The following is a 22,701-nucleotide window of genomic DNA, read 5'->3' as shown; positions in this document are numbered from 1 at the left end:
CCTCGAGGTTCAGTTTCCAGGTCAGAGCCAGTGGTCGCACCTGCGAGAAGCTAGCGACAATGCTTATTGGCTACCACTGCAGCGTATTTAGCGCGACACTTGTTCCTGCAAAGTCTATGGCAGCAGTGAATGGCGAACTATAGCTATTGCCGAGAAGGAGAATCCTTTAGATGGTTTCAGTCTCTATTGGAATTCACAAGCTTAACGGGAGGCACAGTCAGCACTTTATCCTTGGCCAAACCCTCTCTCTTGGGGCACATGCAAAGCACTTCAATGTATTTATCATCAACTTCATTAAAGCACGTTGATAAGGTTTCTTTGTCGTAAACGGTTTCGGAGTACGCCACCACCGACAGCGTAGGTCAGCCAATAAAGCTTACGTGACAACAATCACTAGACCTTATTTATTGATAGCACCAGCAAACAAAACGTTTCGGAATTTACGCAGAAAAATTTCACAACTGCAGCTGGCACAGTGTAGGTACTTCGGGCTTCTATGGGACAAAAAAACGTAGAAAACACAGTACCTAAAATTCGTGTCGTTCCAGCAGATTATGTGACTATTGAAACAACACGTAAACAAGCCAAAATATGCTAGGGTGTTGGATCTATCATAGGAAATAGATTACAAAGAATGGACTCGAGTACAAATGAACTTGTCTAGATGAAATATTTCTCATTGAGGTTAGAACCCTCGACCACTAGCATTAGAGGCAACGACAAAATCCCCTGCCCGCGATCCTCCGATTGCACTTGCTGACACAATGTGAACTGAAAGCAAGGCCTTGGAAGTTTCACTTGGAAACGTCTCTCAGGGACACATAGTCGACTCCACGGGATATCTTAAGTTGTAAATAAATAAATAGCGTGAAGTTGTTCGAGGGCCTATTCTCGAGATTGCATATATTCCGCGGAAAAAGAGTGACTACACAAGAATGTGAGTATTTTTAATCACAAACGGAAGATGACGACAAAAGAGAGACTAGGAATATGATGCTAGTGCAAGGACACTTGTGAATTATTCTACACATTTCCCTGCAGGAACACATCTTAGGCATGACCAAAATGAACGACGTGTGTTTCACAAGACTTTTCTTCTAAAGATGTCATCAGCGCTGAGTACTTTGGTTCTACTCAAATTGTCTCCCTGCCGAGCAGGTGTGAAGCATGCCACCATGCAAAGTACAAATATGTCTGTTTCCCAATTCAACACAATCATTTTCGTGTTCACTACATTACGGGGCTGCCCAGGTCTACTCGAGTTTTGCAACCAAACAGCGTTTCTTTCTTTAAATTCTTCACAAGGTTAAAGGAAACCTAAACCCGTTTCATTGGATGTAAATGAGAGAGGACGGTGAGTTGGACGGGTGAGTGTATATCTGTCTTTATTATTCAGCGCAAAAAAAGAACCAGCCACAACAGCACGGAAACAGACTGCACACCGCTGAAACGAATTAGTTGAGAATGAAGGACGTTCCGGCCATGATCATAATCAGCATGATCACGTTCAGCATCATCAACAGAAGCCTATTTAGGTCCACTGAAGGATGAAGGCATCTCCCATTTGCCTTTACCCACTCGTGTCCTGCGTTGCCCTAATCCACTCTTCGACTTTTCTTATTTCATCTCCACTACAAGTTAGGGTCCTTTCTCGTTTTTTTAGTCATGCCTCCCAGCATCCATGCGGTTAACCTCATGCACCATCTGATGTCGATTCGTCTCACTACCTGGCGAGCACAAATTCTCTTGTTTCTTGATTTCAGCCACCATACTATTTACTCGAGTTTGCTTTCTGATCCCCGATGCACGCTTTCTGTCCCTAAGAATTTCAGCTATCAATATTCACTCCATGGCCCATTCGGCAAACCTAAGGTTTCATTCTAGTAGTTTCGTAAGCCGCCCAGTTTCCGCTATTTACTTCATTACCGGCAACCCGAATTGGCTGTATACCATTCTTTTTACGGGTGCCCATTCTTTGTACCGGATACGAAGCCGCACCCCCATTCATATCTTGTGTAGGATTTGTTACTCTGGATTGAGATTAGCTCTGACCATCTGGTTAGGATAGTTCTATTCCACTAATTGTTCAGTTGTTTCTTTACCTGTGCAGAGGATGGCGCATTCACCATGTTTATTTATAATTACCTTCGACTGAATGATCATAGCCATCATCAGAAACAGCGTAGTAAGGTCCTCAGCGCGGTGAAGGCCTTTCCCATAGTCTTGCAATCACTCCTGCCCTGTGCAGCTCTAGTCCAGTTTTGACTGCTCAATTTTCCTCTTTCATTCTTTATTCGTGTTCCTCTTCTTCCCCTTTTTCAGGGCCCGTTTCTTGGTATCCAGTCTGTTATTATATTTGTTCGCCGGTTGTTGGTTTCTCTCGCCACATGGCCAGCCCAAGTTTATTCCTTCTTCTTTATTTCATCTATGATATAATGTGCTAGAGTTTGTTCGCCGAATAAGGAAGCTCTTTTCCGATTCCTAGTTCTTCCTACTAACCTTATTTGTTCTATGACTGATTGAGACGATGTAGGTTTGCTTCCCAGTTGATTATTAAGGCACCAAATTTTTGAACGGAAGCCTTCACCAGCAGTAGTTACAGGTTGAATATTTTTCTTTCGAGTGACAGGGGTCGCTTGCTTTGTCTTTTTTGAGAGCGCTTCACGTTGTGCTCCCCAGTTCATAACTCTTCTGCGCGGTAATCTCTTTCGTGGTTTTGGTCAACATATACGATATGTCTGCAGAAGGTTGTATTCTGTTACTTGTTGTAGCGTTCCTTATATTTTGATTTATTCATATTTATATTTGTGTCCCGCGACCTTGTTTTCTGATTATCTTTCTTAAATATTTTCTTTTGCAGGTGTTCTATAGCCTAACCCAGCAGACTATGTTGTCTCCAAATGTCAAGTGACGGAAGTATTCTCAATGTATCCTTAATACTGTATTTTCCTTCAGATACTTTCTCAAAACGCCCACCAGATTTGACGTGAACAGTTTTTGTGAGATTGTATCTCTGTCTTACTTCATTTCGTGACGGAGATTTGTCGGTTCGGTTGCAGCGTGTTATCCTGCCCATTAAAGCCATTATATATTTACTATAGAAGTCTTATGAGGGTCTTTTTATTCCCCTGTATTTTGACGATTTTACCACGGCTTTTGTCTACAGTACGTCGAATGCTTGCTCTTTATCCATAAATGCCATGTAAAACAGCGTAGTGTATCCAGAGGATTTTTCTGTCACATGAATCACAACAAGGATGTTGTCCATTGTTGAACACCGTGCCCTAAACCCAGTCGGTCTTCTGGGTTGTTATAAATGCAACGGATCACCTATGCCGATACCAAAATCTTTGGTAAAAAGCTTATAAACAACTAACAGTATAATATTGGGCCTCTAGTTGAGAAGGTTCCTGGTATGTAAGTTTTTAAAAATAAGAATATAGGTGCCGTTTTTCGAGGCTATGGGCGCTTTTTGAATCCTAAGGAATTTTAAAAATAGTGCAGCAAGCCTTTACAGTACAATATCTCTTCCATCTGTCAAAAGATCCATCGTCTTACTGTCGGCGCCTGAAACGCTTCCTCTTTTTATACCCGAAAGGCCTATCCTACTTTCTTTTTATTTAGAACTAGGATTCCGCCAGTTCAGATTCTACTTTCCGTATTTTCTAAGGGTTAACGTCACTGTCACACAGCCAGGGGTGTCCTCGTTCTATTACAACTGTTGCCACCTTCATGTCGTACGGTAAGTTACCTTGCTCTTCTGAGACTGCTTACACTCTGTTTTTGCCGATGGCTCTTGCTCTTAGCTGCTTTCAAGCTTCGTCCTTTTTGCCGCGTTTCTTCGATCTCTGCCACTTTATATTCACGACTGTCGTTTCTTCACACTTCTGTTAATCACTTCAGAAAGCTCTGCTGATTGGATTTAATGCACCCTACTTGATACTTTCATGTTCTTACCTTTCGCAATTACTTCCTTTTTCATATGTTAGCTTTTCAGTTTGTTTTCTACATGCTGCTTCTCCCCCTGCTGCTGCAGACACATTGATTGCCGTCCTTGTGTTGGCATTAAGCCCTTAGCGCTATCCTCGTATTCGTTAAGATGGGGAAATTTGTTTTAAAAGCTATTTTAAACTCCTCCGTCCTAGGTCTGACTGTCTCTATGCTGGATGTTCTTCTTTTCATGAGTTGCCTTCTTTCTCCTTGAAAAGACACCCTCACCTTGCATCTAATTATTCTACATTCTGTTCTCCCAATCTCCTTAGCACTTCTACGTCTGCACAATACCAAGATTGTCAGTTAAAAAAGAGATTTTTTTTTGTCCAGGGGGACTTTACAATGTCCAGGTCCTATTCGTTCGTTATTAGAAAACTGTATTCACCAACCGCATCCTCAAAATATCCGCACGTTCCAGCAGTGTGTCTGCTAACCGGTTCGATTTTCTGTTGAAAATTGTCCCACTGACAATTCTCCCACTTGCTGCTGGCCAAATTACGCGGTAAAATCTTCCATCACAATGGTGAACTGTGTTGTTCCCTTCTTCATAGCTGATTCCACGTCCTCGAAGAAAATTTCAACAACTTCAGCATCGGAGCTAGTCGTTCCCGTGTAGGTCTGTACTATCTATAACTTGTACCGCTTATTTAAATTGATCACAACCGCTGCGACTTTTTTCGTTAATACTGATCAATTCTTTCCTGTTCTCTGCTATCTCTTCATAAATAACAGCACCAACCCTGCGTTCTTTGTTTTATTGAGTCGTCCGTAGCATGAAATAAGCCTGCAGGACAGCTCCAAGAAGCGCACTCCGATACTTCTAACTTCGCTATTATATGCCACTTAACGTCGGAGAGATCCTCCAGAAGTACAGTAAGCGTACCTCGCTTGACAAAGTTAGTTGAACGCTGCAAGGATGAAATTCTAATGGCGGCCTTTCCAGACCCAGAGATTCTTAGCACGCTCTGTTGCATCGCTTAACACCTTCTGCTGTATCTTCATATGTTCTACAGTTGCTGGGGACTGCAAGCCTGAAGGCGCTTTGGAAAGTGATAGCAGGTGCCTGGCAATTACTGCAACAGCGTAGCCAGATCTTTCTTGGGTGAAGGAGTGGTGTTTGTGCATAATAGAACCTTCCCAACATGGTTGAACCTATCTCGTTTAGCCTTACAGGAATCCGGAATTATTTTTACTTCTGGAGCAGGCAGCACACCATGCTGTCGTGGGTTCTGCTGAGACAGCCAGATGAAGACCGCGGAAAGTGTAGAGAGTGAGAGAGCGGGAAGCCTCTAGCGTAGGACGTTGCCACGCATACGTTTGGTACAGTGCTCCAGCGTTGGTTCGAATGTGTTTTTATTCGCGCGATTCCCATAGAATAAGCGGAGGGGTTGGCTTACCTATGAAAGATCGCGTAACGCACGGCCGTGGAGAAACTGAGGCACCGTTATGCCAATGAAGAACTAAGGAAACGATTCAGAGGCATTCCACCTGTGGCGTTGCCCCGCAAAGGGCCGAATAGCGCACACTCGAGCATGCAACTGAGAAATGAATGAAGAGATTCACAAGCACTCGCTTGCCTACGGGAACGGGGAGACCCAGACCGAATGGCCAAGTTGTTCAGACGTTTCGGCGCCTGTTAGACCGGGGAGACGTATCATTAGCGGTGGCGTGGAACGGTCACGCTCTGTCAAAACTCCAAGCTGCTGCTTCTTTAAGCCTAACTCCGCTGGTGCTCGGGTGAAGTACAACGGTTGGGCCTCGAACGAAGAGGTGCCGTCAAAAGTAATTCGAACACGGCCTCGTACGCTTACAGGAATTTCTACTTCTAAAACTGCCTGGTTGCATTGGTACGCCTCCTTAGGAGTCCTCATTAACACAAAAAGCTTCTTGAAAACCAATATAGGCTGTAATACAGACACTAAGATAAATAATTTGCGATATTCACGAATGCTTCTTCCAAATACTTTCTACGGCACCTGTACATACCCCAAATAAAATCCCCAAACACTGGCCTACACGCAACAACGTAAAGCCCAGGCTGCGCAGTAGTCCAGACGTTTCGGTGACTGTTGAAATCGCGGAGACGTACCTGTCGTGGTCGCGCGATAACGAAAACGTTTTTGCCGCACAGAAAAGCCTTCCGATCACAGTTATTCAATCATTTTTCGGTTCTGCATTTTCACTGTGGATGGCTATGTCGTCTGCAAATTTCATATGGTACAAGTATGCTCCGTTATTTCCGCAACCCTATATGCTTTTCCAGCCATACTTCCTGAATATCCCCTCCACATTCGTTCATCGCCCCAAGCAAGTGAACCATTGCTCATTATGTTCTACCTTCTTCCGATATTCGTAACAATCGGCATGGGCGTTTACCTTTTGAGTAGGAGGGAGGTGTCCCTAGCTTTTTAATAAAGGCCCCCAAAGCGAGGCTTTGCGCACAAAGTTGTATCATCATTCCAGTAATATCGCCTCGTTCGGTCACGCTTACAGCCTTTCGAGCTCAATTATTGCACAAAACAGAGGAAACATTCATTCGCATTTTTTTTCTGCTAAGCAAAGATATTTGCAAGACTCGGCGCTGCGCTTTTGTAAAAGACAACGCCATTTTATTGGCCGGCTAATTGCGCGCCGTGCACGTTCCTGCACTGAGCAGCATTATCCACCGCCACCTTGGATGTCCTGTCCCCGCTATTCTCTGTGGGCGATTCTTTCCCCGACAGGTGAAATCATTCTGTTTGATGTTATTTTTGACCTCCGGACAAACGCGAGATACAAGTGGGGAGCACTGCTGCAGTGGTAAAGCTGAGACCGACGTGTCAGTGGACTTTTAAACGAACTTTTCTCTGACATCTTCGTCCTATCGCGTGAGTCGTTCTCAAGATTCCCCATATTCGCTTGGTTATGCCTTACATAAGAGTGACCACTTGGCTATGCCGACGGGGTGGGGTACCAGGATTTCACACCAACTGCCGGGCAACCATGTTTCAGTTACTCTGAGGACGCACACAGAGGACAAGAAACAAGGAGCCCGCAAAAGACCGACGCTCTTACATTCGCAGCTTTTATATTGAAATTTTTGAATATACGAATCCTAAGCTTTTTGTTGTCTCTTGGAGAACGGTACACATGGTTCAGGAAAGAAGTGTCATTCCCCCTGATCACGTATCACAGTGACCATGTACGCGTCTTAGCAGCTTTCCAAAGGATAACCACCGGGCTGCCGATTTCATTCTCTTCGCGAAGATCAAGAAAATAGTACGTTGCAGCGTCTTTTTTACTGTCGCAAATCTGTTCTTTGTCTAACAGCTGGGCTGCACGCGAAAGATAGGGAAGATGCAATGTTGTGAAATAATGGAAACAGCTACAGCGGACAATATTATCGAAGCCGGAAAAACTGGCAAGAATTTATCCGCCCCTTTTTTGTGTAGGGATCCGGTTTGAAGAAGCAATAAGGCGCCCCTAGTCATTAGCATATACAAGAAGCCGTCCCTTTTCAATTGCGCACCCTCACAACATGCCCTCACCCTATGACCATGCACGACCGTACAAACGTTAGAGGCAAAACACTTGAAGCTCTTTTTTTCCTTAGCAAAGCGCAAAACGCTCCAATTACAAGAAGCGACCACGAAAGTCTGAAATTTCGACTGACCGCGTAAGAACTCACGCAGAAAAAAAATTTGGCTGCAATCTACGATCTGAAGGTGGTTGGATAGCAAAGCTTTAAACGACACCCACAACATTGCCAATGCGATGATGATGATGTTTGGAGTTTAATGGCACAAGGCCGACTAAGGGCAAAGAGCGCCAAACAATAGTGATTACATGAAAGTGGCATGGAAGTAAAAGTAGAACATTTCAGTAAAAAGAAACAAAGTAAAACACAACGTAATGAAGATGACTGGTGTAAAGGGCCAGGTTGTCAACATGCATGATAAGAAATGAGATGTAGAAATTTTACGTCGGTAAGAAACTCGAAAACGCGTTTGATTGAAAACATGGCTTCATCTCCTAAGAAGTATGACAGGTGTGGTGGAATTTATCGCGTGTGTAGTTGTGGGAAGTATTTGTGTCGTGTTGTATCAAGTGCCTTACATTGTATAAGGATGTGGATCACGGATAGGGCCTCTGCGCACCTGCTGCACAGAGGTCTTGGAGTCCCCGTGAGAAGGTGCGAGTGCGTTGCATGAGTGTGCCCTATCCGTAATCTAGCCAAGGCGGCTTCAGTGTATCTATTACGTGTGTCGGTGGTGTATGGTCCCAAGTGTGGTTTTATTACGTGTAACTTGTCTGTTTGTTCACTCCAGTGTGTTTGTCATGTTGTTTGAAGGTATTGTCTGATGTGTGGCTTCATGTCGGTGTAGGGTAATGTGGTTATGCTACTGCATTCGAGAGTGTAGCAGCAACAGCCATTCGATCAGCGGCTTCGTTCCCGGCTATACCATAGTGGCCAGGGATGCAGCAAAGAACACGTTCAAATTTATGGACATACACAGATATAATACCTTTGATGATAAGATTTACAACGTGATGTTTTGAAGACTTTGTTGACGACAATGCCCGCACAACACTGAGTGAATCTGTTTAGATAATGGATTGTGGGATGTGGCTTTGAAGTATATGGTTACCAACAAGAAGTACACCATAAGCCTTTGCCGTAAAGATGCTAGTATAACTGTTCAGAGTTTTAGTGACATTAAGGCCGGGTCCATGGGCAGCGCAGGAAACAGAGGTGGAAGTCCTAGAGGCATCCGTATAAAATTCAGAACACTGATACTTCTGCAAACACAAGAAGTGCTGCTGAATTGCACATGTGGGAGCTCGGTTTTTATCTACATGTGTGAAAGATGTGTCGCATGACACAGGGCGGAGATGCCATGGTGCTATGAAATCTGTTACAGAACTTTGGATGGTGTCTAAAAAGGAGACAGCAAGTTCTGACGCTTCCTCTCTAACACTGTAAGAGAAGGGCGCAGAGAACGATGGTCGATTTAAAAGGAGTTCAGTCATGGAGGTATCATGAAAAACTGATTTAAAAGGATGGTGAGGAATGGATGAAATTTTAAAAGCATAAAGGAGGTCTGTGTATTCTCGCTCACGTTGTAGGTTCCATTTGTTGCACTCTACATACAGGCTTTCAACTGGACTAGTTCTGAAGGCGCCACACGCCAAGCGGAGCCCTAGATGAAGCACAGGGTCCAGCATTCTGAGGGATGTTTTAGTGACTGACCCATAGGCAATGCTACCATATTCCAATGGTGAACCTATTAGGCTGGTAAAAACACGTAAAAGAAGTTGTTTGTCAGCACCAATAGAAATGTGCGAGGGAACCTTCAGGATAGTCAGTGTTTTTAAGCATTTATGTTTTAGTTGTTTTATGTGTGGGATGAATGTGAGCTTTTCGTCGAAGATAATACCTAAGAACTTGTGTTCCTTTTTTACAGGAATAGAGACACCGTGGAGTTGAATGTCTGGATCCGGCCGAATGCCACGCCTCTTGGAAAACAAAACACAAGTGCACTTTCCTGGAATAAATTTAAAACCGTTGCTATCTGCCCAGCCGGAGAGCTTGTTCACACCAAGCTGGACTTGCCGCTCGCAGATAGACAAGTTACACGATTTGAAAGAGAGTTGAACGTCGTCTACATAAATTGAACATGAAATCAATGGTGGTAGTGCCTTCCGAAGAGAATTCATTTTTACAATAAATAAAGTGCAACTCAAACCTCCACCTTCTGGAACGCCGTTTTCCTGCACATGAACCCTAGAAAGTGCAGTTCCAACTCGCACGCGAAACGTTCTTCCAGACAGGTAACTGGCAAGCGTGTTCATCATGTTACCCGACATGCCAAAGGACTTCAAATCGCTGAGGATGCCGTACCGCCAAGCAGTATCGTATGCCTTTTCAAGATCAAAGAAGACTGTCTTACAGTACTGCTTGGGGAGGAAAGCGTCTTTTATATACGCCTCTAATGCAACGAGTTCATCGTTGGTAGATCACCCTGCCCTGAAGCCTGGCTGGCAGCTTTAGAGAAGACCATTGTACTCTAAGAAGTACAGAAGTCTCCTGTTTATCATCTTCTCGAAGAGCTTACACAGGCAGCTTGTCAGGGCAATGGGGCGATAACTGGCAGGAGAGGGAGGGTCCTTCCGTTCTTTTCGGAAAGCCACTACTATGGCCTCCTTCTAAGAGCGTGGAAAGTGTCCCAAAAGAAATATTTTATTGTAGAGGTGAAGAAGTGTTTCAAGCGTGTCTGCATGTAAGTGTTCTATCATTGTGTATGAAATCCTGTCTGCACCTGGAGCTGAAGGTTTACAAGTACCCAGTGCAAATTTCAGCTCATGAAGTGAAAAGGGGGTGTTATAAGATGAGTTCAACTTATTACTGTATCGCTAGGACTTCTCACATGGTGCTTTGTGTTTAATGAAAGTGTTGGTGTAGTGTGCTGAGCTGGACCCGTGTTCGAAGTGTTGTGAAGCGTGTTGGCCTGGTCTTTGAGTGTGTCCCCTGTTGTGCTAACCAGGGGCAGGCTGTGTGTCTGTTGTCCTTTTAGTTTGCGTATTCGTGTCCAGACTTTGTAAGTGTCGGTGTATGATTTGATGGACGTGAGGAAGGCGCGCCAACTCTCCCTTTTCGCCTCACGACGCACACGCTTCCCAAGAGCCTTTGACCGTTTAAAGGAAATGAGATTATCTGGCGTGGGGTACCGGCGAAGGACACCCCACGCCTTGTTCTGGGCCTCTCGCGCCCGCCTACAGTCCTCGGTCCACCAGGGCCTCCTTGGGTTGCGGGACGCACTGGAGCCCTGGGGCATGGACTTTTCGGTGGCGTTGAGTATGTGTGCCGTGACGAGTTGGGGTGCTTCCTCCACGTGTAGGTGTTTTATGGTTGTGTGGTGTAGTTTAGATGTTTCTGTGAATGTACTCCAGTTTGCTTTTGATTCATTAAACCTGTTATGGGAAGATGGACTTAATGGGCCTTTACCTATGTACGCTAGGGAAGAGGGGAAGTGGTCACTACCATATGGTCCGTGCCCACGCCCCACTCAAGACATGGAAAGAGAATTGCAGAACCAATAGCCAAGTCAAGATGCGAGTATGTATTGTGTCCTAAGTTATGGTATGTAGGCTGTTTGTTGCTGAAAATGCATGCTCCTGAAGATGTAAGGAATTTCTCTACCAGGCGACCTCGGGCATCCATTCTAGAGGAGCCCCAAAGAGAGTTGTGCGCATTAAGGTCGCCTGTTAAGATGTATGGTTCGGGCAGGTGGTCGACCAGCGCCTCGAAGTCAGAGCTCGAAAGTGCAGGATCAGGAGGAATGTAAATGGAGCATACCGTTATCAACCTTTTAAATATTATCGTACGGATTGCTACAACCTCAAGGACCGTGTTCCGAGTGACAGTGTAGCAGGCTACGAATTTCTGGGCGACAACTGCCACACCTCCTGAAGAGTGTGTGCAGCCAACCCTGTCCTTTCTGAATACCATGTACCTATTTAAAAAATTTGTTTGTTTAGAATTGAGGTGGGTTTCCTTCAGACACATGATACTTGGCTGACTGGCATACAGAATCTCATACACATTGTCAAGATTTTTAAGGAGGCCTCTGCAGTTCCATTGGTCTATTTTTTCTGTTCCCATGATTTAAATTTTGGAATAACTGGAGTGTGTGTGTGTTTGTTCATGCTTCGTCTTCCGGGCCTGTTATTCTAGGATATTTAGGCTTTTCTGTCGGCTTGGACATCGGAGGCCGCTCCTTGCGCTGCGTTGCAGGCAGGAATGGCTTGACATCCATCTCCTCGTCGGATGCCAGAAGGGTGCCCGGCGGACCAGGCCCCCCGGACTTGGCCCCCTTTCGGGAGCCCTTCGTTCGAGCCGACACCGCCGAGGGCGTCCGGGACACCAGAGGTGGCACGGGAGGTGCGGTGGCGGTGGGAGCCGATGCGGGGCCCCCGGTGTCCATCTGGTCGGCACCCTCCAACGCACTAGAGGACGGGGAGAAAGAGGCGGAAGTGGCACCGGTCCCTATAGAAGAGGTTGTCACCACAACCGCTGCTGGCTCAGCAAGCATTGTGGCAACGGATTGGGCTGCCTGCGGCACCCCGGGGGGTTGGAGGAGCAGGTCCGACTAGCTGAACTGGGTCCCTGTGGACACGAGACGCCGCTCCGCCCCCCGGCGAGCCGCGTCGGCGTACCTCCCAAGGGGGAAAGAGGCGAACCTCTTCCGCGCCTCTGGAAAGGCGATGTTCTCAGTGACCTTCACATTTATGATCGCCGTCTCCTGATATAACTTCTTGCTTTTTCGAGAGTAGGCAGCGTGGGGTCCCTGGCAGTTGGCGCAAGTGATGGTTGATGATGGACAATTGTCATATGAATGATCATGCTGAGCGCACTTTGCGCAGGTCAGACGGCCACGGCAGGAGTTGGCTCCGTGCCCGAACCGCTGGCACTCAAAGCAGCGGCGCGGGTTCGGAATGTAAGGACGTATGGAGCATCGGATGAACCCTGCGTTGATATGGTCAGGAAGTGAGGAGCAGATGAAGGTCAGGATAATATGTTTAGTGGAGATTATCTTATCATCTCTGCGCATCGTGATGCGGCGCACGGCTGTGACACCCTGATCCGTTAATCCCTCGAGAATGTCGGCATCTGGTATCACACCCTGCGAGCTATTCAGGCTGCGGTGGGGTGTGACCCTGATGTCCAGATCGACCATTTTCTTCTGACCAAGAAGTGTGGTTGCCTGCTGCTGGTTTTTTTACCTCAACAAGGACTTCACCTGTGCGTTGTTTTTCTGCATTATAGGTTTTGCCAATTACTTCATCAAGGTATTTTGTAATAAAAAAATTCTGATTGTGAAGCAAGAGGGCGGGCTGTGTCAAGAGTTTCGATAACAAGGAAACGAGAGTAGTTGCCTGGCTTTCGGAAGCTCATGCTTGGAAGTGGAGGAAAAGATACTTCGGTGCGGCCCCTTTTCAGGGACCGATCACGTTTGGAGGGGAGTTTTGAATTTTCCATACAGCATAGAAAAAAGCAGGGGACGATGGTACTTTCTTCTCAAACCTTACCCTGATAAACTTAGAGGTCCAGGGGCTCCCTGCCTGGTAAACAGACAGGGAGCCCATCCGCCGGAGCTTTACCTGGGCTCCGACGGCCACCGTTTGAGGCTTCTACCCTTCACCTTTAAACACATCACCACGGTAGGTTACAGATATGGGGGGGCCTCGGGGTCCGCGGTGTCGCAAACACCGTCACCAAGATTGCTCAAGGTGCCCCGTGCGGGGAATTGCCAATGCGACGTCACTTCAATTCACACACGTGGCTCTACAAAGAGTGAAGCCAGAGATTTTGCAAATCATTACCTGGAATTCACGGGTACGGCGTCCCGAACGCAGCGGGAGCGCTGGTTTCCCATTCGTAACAAGGAGTGCGCAAAATGTAGCGTTTCTCTAGCAGCCAGATTTCCGCATGTAGTTGGTACATTTTGTTTCTTGTTTGCCTCCCTGCAAACCCATTCTTAACATTTGTTTGCCGTACGACCAGTTAATTCCGTCTGGGGCGGGTTGCCCTGGAGGTACTACCGAACAAGTTTATCAAGCCCTGCTAACGCACCGCGCCGTGAATGCGAAGCTGCACCAAAACATGCCCAAAACAACCATCGCAAAAGCAGCGCGAAAGCCTCACCGGCGACCCCGACGCCAGCGAGAAGGCACTTCCAGGTGTATAAAGCTGGGTATATTTGCTGCGTCATCTCTAGTGTGCACTTGAGTGAAACCATCCACCTTTACTGGCTCCCTCCGACACCGCATCCGAAACGTTGGGAATTTGTTGTCCGGCACGCCACAAAAGCGCCATTGAGTGGTAGAGCTATAAGGCTTTGCTTTAAACATTCGGAATAGTTTTTTTGTCATAATACCCCAAATATGCATTTTTGCAAGTGCGGTTCCAATATAATACCGGATACCTGAGAGGATAATCTATATAGGTGTAACTAAGCTTGGAAAGACTTCATAGACACCAGCAACATTCCCTTACCAGGGGAGGATCTGGCCACCCTGGTGTAGTAGTTATTCCCCAGCTCCCAGGTTGACCAACCCAACTCTTACCCCTGAGTCCCAACACTCAAGCAGCTATACAGCACCTGAACACGGCGGCGGTCAGGCGAGCGACACAGTATAGGGTGATATGCATCCCGGTGTATTGACATGCCGCCTGTGTAAATAAAACGTGGAAAAATTCGGCGCGCTAGTTCAGCATTGCGAAGGAGGCCTTCTCGCACTATTAGAAGAATTCCTGGACACTACGTGGGATAACAGAGGTCATACGCAAATTAGAAGTGCATAGGACGTATAACACTAAATAGCGGGTATTGTTTTGTGCTCCGGAGGACCAAAGGTGATGGAAGAACCGGAAGGGTACTTGATCTTCAAGGATACGGCAGAAACGTGAAAGAACTCTTTCTGTTAACTTAATGGTAGGACCTTTCTTTATCAAGCTGCACAAGTGACAAGTGATGATGCATATTACACATCATACAAGCCTATGCACCAGCAGCTAGGTAAGATGAGGATGCCGTAGATAGATTCTATGAAGATGTCGTGACACCAGTCAATAAGACAACACAGCAATTTACGAATGTCATGGGCGACGTCAACGAAAATGTAGGCAAGAAAAGGTTACGAGAACGATAAGTGGCAACTTTGGAATAAGTACTCTCAACAGCCGGCCAAATACATTCGCTCGGTTTGTTGAGGGAAATACCCTGAGCTTAATAAACTCATTCTTTCACAATCAAAAGACTAGGGAATTAACATGTAATAGTCTCGAAGGCGCCTGAAAAACTACACCTAACTTCATTCAAGAGACACCCCAAATTTGCAGCATGACGTAGAAGGTTTAGGCAATATTTTGAGCATTGATCATAGTATTATTGGGTGTAAAGTAAGGCCGACCATCCAAAGAGAGAGGAGGAAACTCGTAAACAGTAAGAATCATAGCATGGAGTCAATCATATGCAGGATTAAGGAGTTTAAAATGCCCCTTACAAACATATTCGCGGTTTTAAACTGGGAGTTCGAACTCAGTGTAGAGAGTCTCAATAGAACCCTAACATCGCAATCACCAAACTGGCATCAGCTGGGGGACAAACGGCATGTTGACACAAGCGGGAGTATTTACTCACAAAATCAAGCATCTAATTGAAAACGTAAGCACATGCAAGTGTAGAGTGTGGCGAATCAAATTGAAGTAACAAATCAGTAAAAGCTGATCAAGAGAAATAAACGAACAACATTCCTGAGTACAACCTGGCATTGATCAAGGAAATGCTGAAAATAGCAGTGCTGTTAAAGGAACTAAGCAGAAACTAGCTACAGGAAAATTCAAATTCAGGCACCCAAAAACGAGCAGTTGGAAATAATACCGAAAAGGGCAATCAAATCAAAGTAGCGGAACGATTCCGGAGCAGGAGTTATTCGAATGACGTTGAGAAAGGCAAAAGTACTGAGCGTACAAGCTTAGCTGGCAACGTCCTACTAGTTTATAAATCTGATGTAGGGGCATGTAAAGAGGAAAATCTCCAGGTTATTATGGCATAACCGGGGACCTTATAAAGGAGAGGGGAGATCTACTAGAAAAACGTGCCGCAATATTTTCAGAGTGCCTTCTTCAGTGCTGATGTAATTGGAAACAAAATATGTGGTTGAACGGGGCTTATTCCCTACATTTGCACCACATTTATGTTACCAATTTTTTACTCTATAATTCTCTCTTTGTTTATGTATTTTGTGCGGCACAGTTTGGACCACCTTTCGTAGCATGTTTCTCTAGTAGCAAGTGAGTTTTTATTTGTTTCCATCCACTTTTCCTTGGGCATGAACTCTATCGTCATCAACCTGCCGCCAACCGCACACTGGATGCATTAGGTGGCTCTGCCAATGGACAAGGCTTTTATGACCGCCACGCGTATGCACTTTATCTGGACTGCCACGGAAACATGTCAGCTTTCGTAGACATTGAGTGGGCATGCGAGCTGCCTTCGGATCTGTATGGCTTAAACACATTTTGTCTACGCTCCTGAGACCCTGATAATCCTGGCAAAGATTTATCTTCTGGCCACTCCTCTACTATACTTCTACCGCGCTTCCTGTAGCTCACATGGCTTCAGGCTGCCAGATGTCAATGACCCAGCATAAGGACACTTTCCGGTACCAACTTTCCGCAACTCAACGTTTGGGCTTCTCACCACGACACCAGAGACATCGCCTTATCCAACGATATAAACTTGCGGCCGTTAGATGGAATCTTGACTGGCCATTGGGGCTGCCGACGTGGCCTTATGGCTTACCCACATCTTTTCAACGCTCCCCAGGTGTGTAGACGCTCCTCCATTTCCTCCAGAAAAAGCGACAATTGATTCCTGGTTTTGCCACCATGCTGAGACTGACTTTCCGTGATTGCTTGCGAGTGCTAGGACATGGTATTTTGCTCTTTCGTTCTGGTAGTATTGAGACACATTCCGGCACGACAAATAGCTTCCACAGTATGCGAACAGAACCAAACAACTCTCGGAACCTAATTTACCTACTTCAAGCCGTCGACACACGCAATACGGAGCTTAGCACTGCAATAAATAAAAAAAACATTTACTCAGATTACCATGAAACTAAACAAACAGATCTAATATCTCGACATGAATTACGTGAAACGGGACATACATCCCTGGGTGCAATAAAAGAAAAACATGAAATTGTAAAGGACACTACCGAGTGCTTGACAACCAGGAATGATGCCGTACTATATCAGCTACAAGACATTGAAGATAGATCTAGACGAAAAAACGACGTCATGTATGGCATTTCACACGAACCAGAACGTAGGATCCAACCAAAAAAAGGCAGTTCATGAGTTGTCAGAAGCACTCCACAGTGAACTGTACCCGAATTAAATAGAGCGTGCGAACCGCATTGTCACTTTTTCTCCTTCGAAATTCCGGTACGTCATAATTAAGTTCCTGTCATTCAAAGTAAAAAGCTTGATGTTGGCACTACTTCCAAATTAAAAGAAACCAACATCAGCATATCGAAAGGCTACGCACCGGCTACTACCAAAGTGAAAGCTTCTACAATTCCCGAAAAACTTACCCAATGCTGCCGATTTTTATTTGCGACATGACAAGCTGTTGTTTCGAAGTAATGCTACGTATACAATTCTAAAAAGGATGGTACAACAGAAAATATGCGCGCAATTTCTGTAGCACGGGCATCTAACAAACCTCGCTCAACCAAAAACGCTCTCTGACCACATAGGGAAACGCGAGGGAAAGTGCTGCGGTACCACCCGTGACCACTCTGCTTGCAAATAGAAGTGCTGTTAGCAAAGGACATTCACTTGACTCTTTAGTTGACACGTGCAACTTTGATATGATTGCAATAACGTAAACTTCGTTGCATTCAAACGTGCATGACGCAGCACTTGAAAACGATACCGCTCGGTATACCACTTACCGGTAGTACCGTAGTTTGCGAGAGGGGGGTTGGCGTACTTCTAGCACTAATGAACACTTTGGCATAAAAAATTGTTGCCGCGTTGTGTTATCGTCCCTCTCACCATCCGCCTAATTTTGTCGTGGAGCTTCATGACGTGCTAAACACCGGTTTGATGTGGCGCAATGTGGCTACGATTTTCTTAATTGGCAGCTTTTATGTTTCGAATATAAAATAAATTCCCCTTGGACCATTCGTTATAACAATTTAAACCAAGAGATGGGGATTTTTTTTAAGCTCTGCGAGATTTTTTTCATTAAACCACTTGTTACCAAACCAACTTAGTGAGCGAATGACTCCGCTAGTTTTATCGGTTTTGTACTTAGTTGCTACCCAGATATTGTATCAGTCATATTTTGTTTACTATACCTGAGCGACATTCTATCCCTTGGTTTTGACATACTGATGCCTGTCATAAAAGCCCAAAAGAGAATGAAAGCATATTCGCGATATACAACATGTGGGATATTTACACAACTTTTCAGAAACTCCTCATTTTTTTAATCTTTTCTTACAGCCTTTTGAACGTTGTAAAACCGAAGCTAACTGGTGTATGTTCTTTGGAAATGTATGTACTTTGCTATGGTCTTTGGAAAGATAATACTTTGGAAATCATCTCATGCCGTTCCCCAGCCCCGTGCGACACCACGTACTTATAGCGCCTCTCGAACAAGAAGGAACGCGTATCCCGTGCAGCACAGCATTCTTATTGTGAAAAAATGGGATGCATACGAGGTAGCCAACCTTGCATAAGTGTCAACGGATGAATAGAAAAAACGTTTCTTCCAAGACACTTTACCGAACATGCTCCGAACGGATCCGTAAAAGTTCTAATGCGCCATCAACCCCAACACTAGTGATTCAGTCAATCTACTCGTTGACGATGGCTGGGTTATTTCCAATAGACTACGTTCAGCGCTGAAATTGTGTCTTTGTGGTAATTTGGTTATCTCTATTTACAGTATTGTGATTCTATCCATGCCAACACATGAATTCCTGCAAACGGACACAATAATTATTGAACCCAAAGAAATAGAATAACTAATTTAAGAGCTAAAGGTTTCTTAAGAACTGGTGTTGATTTCATTAACCTAAATTGTTAAAAGGTGCTATATTGTACTGGTCTCTCATGTTGTCAATGATTTCCCAACCCTCTATTGACACCTGCACTTTTCTTCAGAACAGGAAGGTCATGAAGGTGGCGGCAATTATTAAGTCAGGTAGTAAAAATTCAGATTTCAACTTCCATCTCATCTCTTTCACAAGCTTCCCTTGCAAAATACTGGAGCGCACTCTTTATTCAAATATTGCAGAATTTCTTGGATATAACTCAGCTTTTACCAGCGCAGAAGATGGCTTCCCTAGAACGTTGTCCTCAAAAACCCAACTTATCTGCGTTACTCATCAACATAACACCATCTTCGACCGTGCTTTTCTGGCAGACTGAAGTTTCCTACATTTGTTTACAGCTTTCGAAAAGGTACCACGCAAGTTATTACTTCTTAAATTGAGCAAATTAAACCTCGGGCATGATCTTTTAACATGGTGTGTGCGCTACCTTGGCAACCAAATGTAGGTTGTTACTGTTAACGCTTTGAACTCTTCCTTTAGTACTCTTCAATCCGGCATCGCTTAGGGTTTTGTTTTAGGTCTGTTTTTGTCCTAATATGTATTACGACATACCCTCTTGTGTTTCTTCAAGCAATATCCTATTCGTTAAAAATTGTCTAATATTGCGAGAAAATAATGATAAGAACGACATTCCTACTCTGAAGACCGACATGAATGCAACTATAAACTGCTGCAATAAGTGGCTAATGGACCTCGACACTACCAAATGCAACGCAATGCGCATTTCTCGCTCCTTACCTAATCTTGCAACGTACTACCTTAATGCTTCTCCTCACGAGTTGGCCACTTCTTACCCCTATCATTGTGTGCAAATTATGTACTGCCTCACCTGGTAGAATCATATTACCAAAATTATCAGCAGTGGTGACAGAACGTCAGGGTACCTCCGCCGTAATTTCTCGTCCATCTTTACGTCAAAAAAGCTAACGTTATATAAAAGATTCGTACTTAGTAAATTAGAATACGCCTCTTCTATATGGAATCCTAGTACTCGTAACCTAATTAGCTTTTTATATTATAATACACGATAACTTCATTCGTTTAATTCTGCATAAGTACAATCGTGCCGCTATCATAACGTCGTAAAAACACCCGGAACCTTACTTCTCTTGCATCTTGCAACCAATTTTCTCGCCTATGGCGATTTCAGAAAATATTTAATCACAGTTCTCATTTGTGCACTGGACCGCTATTTTCGACAACGAACATTTCATCCCGAGTTGTTCATGTTCATAAAGTGGGTTTCAGCACTTCTGAACTAGAGCTCGCGTTCAGCACTTTGTCCCACGCACTTCCAAAGAATGTAAACACCCTCCCAGGCCAACACCGGCCATTATGGACCTCCGACATTTTTTCAGCCAATAGCTAATATTTTGTACCTAGGAAGCCAACAAGCCTGTACGGACATAACCAATTTTGCATTTCTTTGTATTTATTGTACATACTCCCCTCATTAGATATTTCTGCCCTAATAAAGGAACTGTTTTCTTTCTGGTTGGCGTAAAATGCAGTAACAGCCGCTCGTAAAGATAAAGGACACGGAATGGTGGCGCCGAAGAGCGGCATCTGCTTGAACCTGTTTTCTAGCTAAATGGAGAGTGTAGCCTATCGCCTAGTGAATATTAATTGGTTATCATGATTTTCGATATTGCCAGGTGCCTTTTGGCTGCCCAGGACGACTAATTCCACAGCATCACTGGAAACATTTTACAATCTGCTGCAAAGCTAACCTTCTCACCTTTATATTTTTATTTAAAAAAATAACTTTGTATTTCCATTGGTTTCGGCGCTATACGCCTACAAACAAAACATTGAACTTTTGCTGCAAGTATTTAGCCAATTTCAGACAAGATACCTAATTCGGTAAACAAATGATAAAACATTTTATTTTTCGGCAAAAAAATTGCTTTTGCACATTTCCGTAAGTTTTAAAAAGCACTAAGGTCGAATACAAAAAAATGCAATTATAAGGGCAAGTATTTTTGTATTGCCCGCCATTTCATAAAACGGGCACTTCGATCCTTCGGGTCACTCCGACATTATTCTGGTATCCACTGAAACACAGCCTCTCTCTTCCTCTCAGCTCTTCAAAAAAAAGCCATGACTGTGATGTCTATCGCAGGTGCCACTCTCAATAGCTGTTTCCCAGAAAACTCGCTGTTTTGGCATGTAAATGCGCTAGGAAAAATTTAGGAAGTGTCCTCAAAAAAGTAAACTAGGGTGCAAGGGCTAAGCTCCAGGAATATCTTCCACAGTTTATTACCAGCATCAAACAAGCGGGGCGAATCTCCTGCAATACCAAAATTAAGGGACATTTTGAATTGTTACATGATTATTCTTAGCAAATTCATTCAAGGCTGCGGCACAGGAAACACTCGTTGTTTCGCAATAATTATACCGTCCTCAGATGTTCCAACTAGAGTGAACCCTCAAATAGCATGGCCAGCGTAATTTTGCTGCAAATAAGTGAGTCGTATATTAAACCGGCTGTGTTAGGAAAAAAAATATTCTTTATGATCATGTTCATTTATAATGGGCTTTGGTCAGGCGCATTTATGTTCTTTCTGTTTTACGAGAAGATGGTAAACTGCTAAGTACAATACGAAATACCCGCCTCGTTGGCTTAGTGGCTAAGGCATTGCGCTGCTGAGCGGGAGGGGCTGGTTCGGTTCCCGGTCGCGGCGACCGCTTTCCTGATGGAGGCGAAAAGCAAAAACACCCGTCGGTACAATATTTCGGCATACGTTAATGATCCCCAGGTAGTAAAAATTATTTCAGAGCCCTCCAGTTTCGCGCGCTTCATCGCAAGTGTTAAGCACTACTATGCGTTAAACACTACTATCAATCAAGTAAAATACTAAAGAGCGGTGCACTGATCAAACTACGCGTTCTGTACGGAACCTAGGTTTGATAAAACTACATGTAGTTCAGCTGCAAGCAGTAAACATTGGAGGGCGCTTACTCACCGCGCAAAGAGTTAGCACCTTGTAGAAGTACCGTACCTCCTCCATGCTTGTGGACACTTGGTCTAGCTGCACTTCTTTCTTTTTCTCTACGTTTTTTGCACTTCTTTCTTTTTCTCTGCGTTTTTTGTGCGCTACGTTCTTCGGAAACATGATAAGCGTGTTCTTTCATGTACAATAAAATTAATAAATTGAAATACTGAGGGGCTTGGGGGTTGCTGTGTATGGGACAGCCATAAAACAAAGAAGAGGTGAGCAGTTGCTCTCCTATTTCGGTCGTCGTGGTCAACGCGGTGTTGTCATTCCTTTTGATATGTACAGAGCAGGCGAAGATTTCACATTTCCAGGCGGAAGTTAAATGGTGAAGAATGCAAACGACGCCCTCTGGTGATTATTCCTCCAACAATAACGCCAGCCGGGCACTTCAGGTGTTATGGGAAAGGTAATTCAACATGTTTATAGGCAATCCCCGCGTCTAAACCCACTTAAACGATACAAAATCACTATTATGTACGGAAAGATCGCACGCAATTGACCTAATGAACAATTTACAATAGGAAAATCACTCGTCTAAAAAAATCTTGGAATTTTTCAACAAACCCAACGCCTTCGATTCAAAACGATGTTAACTGCAGGCTACGCAGGAAATCGTCTGGAGCTCTTTAACTATTTGACCTTAAGAGAAAGGGGTGTCGAAATGAAGCACTAGATATGCCGGGGTGCGCAGAGGAACCAGAAAAATTAAGCCAACACTTTTATTCACAAATCTTGAGGGGGCTTATGTTCGGAACACATTCAGCTAACCGTAAAAGAAGATTGTCCGCAGTGCGGAGAAGCATTTACTTTATATTACGCAACCTGGGGTGCCCTGGGATTGCCACATGACCTCAATCATTCCACATATGACAACAATTAAGGCATAGAAGACAGCCGTGCCCAGCTTCTCTCTTCATGCTGAGTGCGCAGTCATCCACAGTATGAGGGCAGGAGAAAGATTAAGAAACAATGTTTTACTGATTGGCCGGATATTTTCCCACAGGATCGGTGGGCATGAGCAAAGGGTGCAAAA

The sequence above is a fragment of the Haemaphysalis longicornis genome, unplaced genomic scaffold (assembly GCF_048455015.1).
Source record: "Haemaphysalis longicornis isolate Haplotype H1 unplaced genomic scaffold, Haemaphysalis longicornis Haplotype H1 scaffold_3, whole genome shotgun sequence".
Taxonomy (NCBI): domain Eukaryota; kingdom Metazoa; phylum Arthropoda; class Arachnida; order Ixodida; family Ixodidae; genus Haemaphysalis; species Haemaphysalis longicornis.
Note: the sequence above shows the minus strand (reverse complement) of the source record.